Source organism: Bombus terrestris, unplaced genomic scaffold (genome assembly GCF_910591885.1).
Source record: "Bombus terrestris unplaced genomic scaffold, iyBomTerr1.2, whole genome shotgun sequence".
Lineage (NCBI taxonomy): Eukaryota > Metazoa > Arthropoda > Insecta > Hymenoptera > Apidae > Bombus > Bombus terrestris.
The window spans coordinates 1,289,786-1,296,663 of NW_025963557.1; positions in this window are offsets into that span (position 1 = coordinate 1,289,786).

Consider the following 6,878-nt stretch of genomic DNA (forward strand, 5'->3'; position numbering starts at 1 on the left):
TATTATTACGATATAACGTAATACGTTATGCAGAATTAGGTTATAACGTATGGCGTTATGTTGTATTACGATATAACGTATGACGTCATGTAATATTACGTTATAACGTATGGCGTTATGTTGTATTACGATATAACGTATGACGTCATATGGTATTACGTTATTGCTAATAACGGTATATTGTGTTACTTTATGACGTATGACATCATGTAGTATTACGATATAACGTACAACGTTACATAGAATTACAATGTAACGCACAACGTTATGTCGTATTACGTTATAACGTATCATGTCATGTAGTATTACGTTATAACGTATGACGTTATGGAGTATTACGTTGTAACGTATGATGTCATGTGGTATGACGTTATCACGAATATCGTAATATTGTGTTACTTTATGACGTATGACGTCATGTAGTATTACTTTATGTCGTATGCCGTCATGTAGTATTACGTTATAACATATGACGTCATGTAGTATTACGATATAACGTACAACGTTGCATAGAATTACGATATAACGCACAACGTTATGTCGTATTACGTTATAACGTATAATGTCATGTAGTATTACGTTATAACGTATGACGTTATGGAGTATTACGTTATAACGTATGTCGTCATGTGGTATTACTTTACTACGAAGAACGTTATATTTTGTTACTTCATAACTTATGGCGTTATGTAGTGTTACGTTATTCCGTATAACGTTATATAGTGTTACTTTATGAAGTATGATTTTATGTTGTATTACGTTATAACGTATGACGTCATGTAGCATTAGGATATAACTTATTACGTTATGTAGTATTACGTTATTACGAATAACGTTATATTGTGTTACTTTATGTAGTATGACTTATGTAGTATGACGTGATATAGTATTACCTTATAATGTATGACGTTATGTAGCATTACGGTATTACGAATAACGTTGTATTGTGTTACTTTATAACGTATGACGTTATTTAGTGTTACGTTATAACGTATGACGTCGTGTAGTATTACGTTATAACGTATGACGTTATGTATTATTACGATATAGCGTACAACGTTATATAGAATTACGATATAACGCACAACGTTATGTCGTGTTACGTTATAACGTATGAGGTCATGTGGTATTACGTTATTACGAATATCGTAATATTGTGTTACTTTATGAGTTATGACGTCATGTAGTATTACTTTATGACGTATGACGTCATGTAGTATTACGTTATAACATACGACGTCATGTAGTATTACGATATAACGTACAACGTTACATAGAATTACAATGTAACGCACAACGTTATGTCGTATTACGTTATAACGTATCATGTCATGTAGTATTACGTTATAACGTATGACGTCATGGAGTATTACGTTATAACGTATGAGGTCATGTGGTATTACTTTATTACGAATATCGTAATGTTGTGTTACTTTATGAGGTATGACGTCATGTAGTATTACTTTATGACGTATGACATCATGTAGTATTACGTTATAACATATGACGTCATGTAGTATTACGATATAACGTACAACGTTATATAGAATTACGATATAACGCACAACGTTATGTCGCATTACGTTATAACGTATCATGTCATGTAGTATTACGTTATAACGTATGACGTTATGGAGTATTACGTTGTAACGTATGATGTCATGTGGTATTACGTTATCACGAATATCGTAATATTGTGTTACTTTATGACGTATGACGTCATGTAGTATTACTTTATGACGTATGACGTCATGTAGTATTACGTTATAACATATGACGTCATGTAGTCTTACGATATAACGTATGACGTTATGGAGTATTACGTTGTAACGTATGATGTCATGTGGTATTACGTTATCACGAATATCGTAATATTGTGTTACTTTATGACGTATGACGTCATGTAGTATTACTTTATGACGTATGACGTCATGTAGTATTACGTTATAACATATGACGTCATGTAGTATTACGATATAACGTACAACGTTATATAGAATTACGATATAACGCACAACGTTATGTCGTATTACGTTATAACGTATCATGTCATGTAGTATTACGTTATAACGTATGACGTTATGGAGTATTACGTTGTAACGTATGATGTCATGTGGTATTACGTTATAACGAATATCGTAATATTGTGTTACTTTATGACGAATGGCGTCATGTGGTATTACTTTATGACGTATGACGACATGTAGTATTACTTTATGACGTATGACGTCATGTAGTATTAGGTTATAACGTATGACGTTATGCATTATTACGATACAACGTATGGCTTTATGTGGTATTACGATATAACGTATGACGTCATGTGGTATTACGTTATTCCGTATAACGTTATACAGTGTTACTTTATGAAGTATGACGTTATGTTGTATTACGTTATAACGTATGACGTCATGTAGCATTAGGATATAACTTATTACGTTATGTAGTATTACGTTATTGCGAATAACGTTATATTGTGTTACTTTATGTAGTATGACTTATGTAGTATGACGTGATATAGTATTACCTTATAATGTATGACGTTATGTAGCATTACGGTATTACGAATAACGTTGTATTCTGTTACTTTATAACGTATGACGTTATTTAGTGTTACGTTATAACGCATGACGTCGTGTAGTATTACATTATAACGTATGACGTTATGTATTATTACGATATAACGTAATACGTTATGCAGTATTGGGTTATAACGCATGACGTCATGTAGTTTTGCGTTATAACGTATGACGTTACGCAGTATTACGTTATAACGTATGATGTTATGGAGTATTACGTTATAACGTATGACGTTATGTATTATTACGATATAGCGTACAACGTTATATAGAATTACGATATAACGCACAACGTGATGTCGTATTACGTTATAACGTATGAGATCATGTGGTATTACGTTATTACGAATATCGTAATATTGTGTTACCTTATGAGGTATGACGTCATGTAGTATTACGTTATAACATATGACGTCATGTAGTATTACGATATAACGTACAACGTTACATAGAATTACGATGTAACGCACAACGTTATGTCGCATTACGTTATAACGTATCATGTCATGTAGTATTGCGTTATAAAGTATGACCTTATGGAGTATTACGTTATAACGTATGAGGTCATGTGGTATTACGTTATAACATATGACGTTATGTATTATTACGATATAGCGTACAACGTTATATAGAATTACGATATAACGCACAACGTTATGTCCTATTACGTTATAACGTATCATGTAATGTAGTATTACGTTATAAAGTATGACGTTATGGAGTATTACGTTATAACGTATGAGGTCATGTGGTATTACGTTATCACGAATATCGTAATATTGTGTTACTTTATGACGTATGACGTCATGTAGTATTACGTTATTACGAATATCGTAATATTGTGTTACTTTATGATGTATGACGTCATGTACTATTACGTCATAACGTATGACGGTATGAAATATTACGTTATTCCGTACAACGTTATATTGTGTTACCTTATGAAGTGTGACCTTATGTTGTATTACGTTATAACGTATGCCGTCATGTAGTATTAGGATATAACTTATTACGTTATGTAGTATTACGTTATTACGAATAACGTTATATAGTGATACTTTATAACGTATGACCTTATGTTGTGTTACGTTATAACGTATGACGTCATGTAGTATTACGATATAACGTACTACGTTATATAGAATTACGATATAACGCACAACGTTATGTCGTATTACGTTATAACGTATCATGTCATGTAGTATTACTTTATGACGTATGACGTCATGTAGTATTAGGTTATAACGTATGACGTTATGTACTATTACGATATAACGTATGGCGTTATGTAGTATTACGATATAACGTATGACGTCATGTGGTATTACTTTATTGCGAATAACGTTATATTGTGTTACTTTATGACGTATGACGTCATGTAGTATTACGTTATAACGTATGACGGTATGAAGTATTACGATATAACGTACAACGTTACATAGGATTACGATGTAACGCACCACGTTATGTCGTATTACGTTATAACGTATCATGTCATGTAGTATTATGTAATAACGTATGACGTCATGTGGTATTACGTTATTACGAAGGACGTTATATTGTGTTACTTTATGACGTATGACGTCATGTAGTATTACTTTATGACGTATGACGTCATGTAGTATTACGTTATAACGTATGACGTCATGTAGTATTACGATATAACGTACAACGTTACATAGAGTTACGATGCAACGCACAACGTTATGTCGTATTACGTTATAACGTATCATGTCATGTAGTATTACGTTATAACGTATGACGTTATGGAGTATTACGTTGTAACGTATGATGTCATGTGGTATTACGTTATAACGAATACCGTAATATTGTGTTACTTCATGACGAATGGCGTCATGTAGTATTACTTTATGAAGTATGACGTTATGTTGTATTACGTTATAACGTATGACGTCATGTAGCATTAGGATATAACTTATTACGTTATGTAGTATTACGTTATTGCGAATAACGTTATATTGTGTTACTTTATGTAGTATGACTTATGTAGTATGACGTGATATAGTATTACCTTATAATGTATGACGTTATGTAGCATTACGGTATTACGAATAACGTTGTATTGTGTTACTTTATAACGTATGACGTTATTTAGTGTTACGTTATAACGCATGACGTCGTGTAGTATTACATTATAACGTATGACGTTATGTATTATTACGATATCACGTAATACGTTATGCAGTATTGGGTTATAACGTATGACGTCATGTAGTTTTGCGTTATAACGTATGACGTTACGCAGTATTACGTTATAACGTATGATGTTATGGAGTATTACGTTATAAAGTATGACGTTATGGAGTATTACGTTATAACGTATGAGGTCATGTGGAATTACGTTATCACGAATATCGTAATATTGTGTTACTTTATGACGTATGACGTCATGTAGTATTACTTTATGACGTATGACGTCATGTAGTATTACTTTATGACGTATGACGTCATGTAGTATTACGTTATAACATATAACGTCATGTAGTATTACGATATAACGTACAACGTTGCATAGAATTACGATATAACGCACAACGTTATGTCGTATTACGTTATAACGTATCATGTCATGTAGTATTACGTTATAACGTTCTCCGTTATGGAGTATTACGTTGAAACGTATGATGTCATGTGGTATTACGTTATAACGATTATCCTAATATTGTGTTACTTTAAGACGAATGACGTCATGTAGTATTACCTATGACGCATGACGACATGTAGTATTATTTTATGACGTATGACGTCATGTAGTATTAGGTTATAACGTATGACGTTATGTATTATTACGATATAACGTATGGCGTTATGTAGTATTACGTTATAACGTATGACGTTATGTATTATTACGATATAGCGTACAACGTTATATAGAACTACGATATAACGCACAACGTTATGTCGTATTACGTTATAACGTATGAGGTCATGTGGTATTACGTTATTACGAATATCGTAATATTGTGTTACTTTATGAGGTGTGACGTCATGTAGTATTACTTTATGACGTATGACGTCATGTAGTATTACTTTATGACGTATGACGTTATGTATTATTACGATATAACGTATGACGTTATGCAGTATTAGGTTATAACGTATGACGTTATGTATTATTACGATATAGCGTACAACGTTATATAGAATTACGATATAACGCACAACGTTATGTCGCATTACGTTATAACGTATGAGGTCGTGTGGTATTACGTTATTACGAATATCGTAATATTGTGTTACTTTATAACGTATGACGTCATGTAGTATCACGTTATTACGAATATCGTAATATTGTGTTACGTTATAACGTATGACGTCGTGTAGTATTACGTTATAACGTATGACGTTATGTATTATTACGATTTAACGTAATACGTTATGCAGTATTAGGTTATAACGTATGACGTCATGTGGTATTACGTTATTACGAATATCGTAATATTGTGTTACTTTATGAGATATGACGTCATGTAGTATTACTTTATGACGTATGACGTAATGTAGTATTACGTTATAACATACGACGTCATGTAGTATTACGATATTACGTACAACGATACATAGAATTACGATGTAACGCACAACGTTATGTCGTATTACGTTATAACGTATCATGTCATGTAGTATTATGTTATAACGTATGACGTCATGTGGTATTACGTTATTACGAAGAACGTTATATTGTGTTACTTTATAACGTATGACGTCATGTAGTATTACGTTATTACGAATATCGTAATATTGTGTTACTTTATGACGTATGACGTCATGTACTATTTCGTCATAACGTATGACGGTATGAAATATTACGTTATTCCGTATAACGTTATATTGTGTTACCTTATGAAGTGTGACCTTATGTTGTACTACGTTATAACGTATGCCGTCATGTAGTATTAGGATATAACTTATTACGTTATGTAGTATTACGTTATTACGAATAACGTTATATGGTGATACTTTATAACGTATGACCTTATGTTGTGTTACGTTATAACGTATGACGTCATGTAGTATTACGATATAACGTACTACGTTATATAGAATTACGATATAACGCTCAACGTTATATAGAATTACGATATAACGCTCAACGTTATGTCGTATTACGTTATAGCGTATCATGTCATGTAGTATTACTTTATGACGTATGACGTCATGTAGTATTAGGTTATAACGTATGGCGTTATGTATTATTACGATATATCGTATGGCGTTATGTAGTATTACGATATAACGTATGACGTCATGTGGTATTACGTTATTGCGAATAACGTT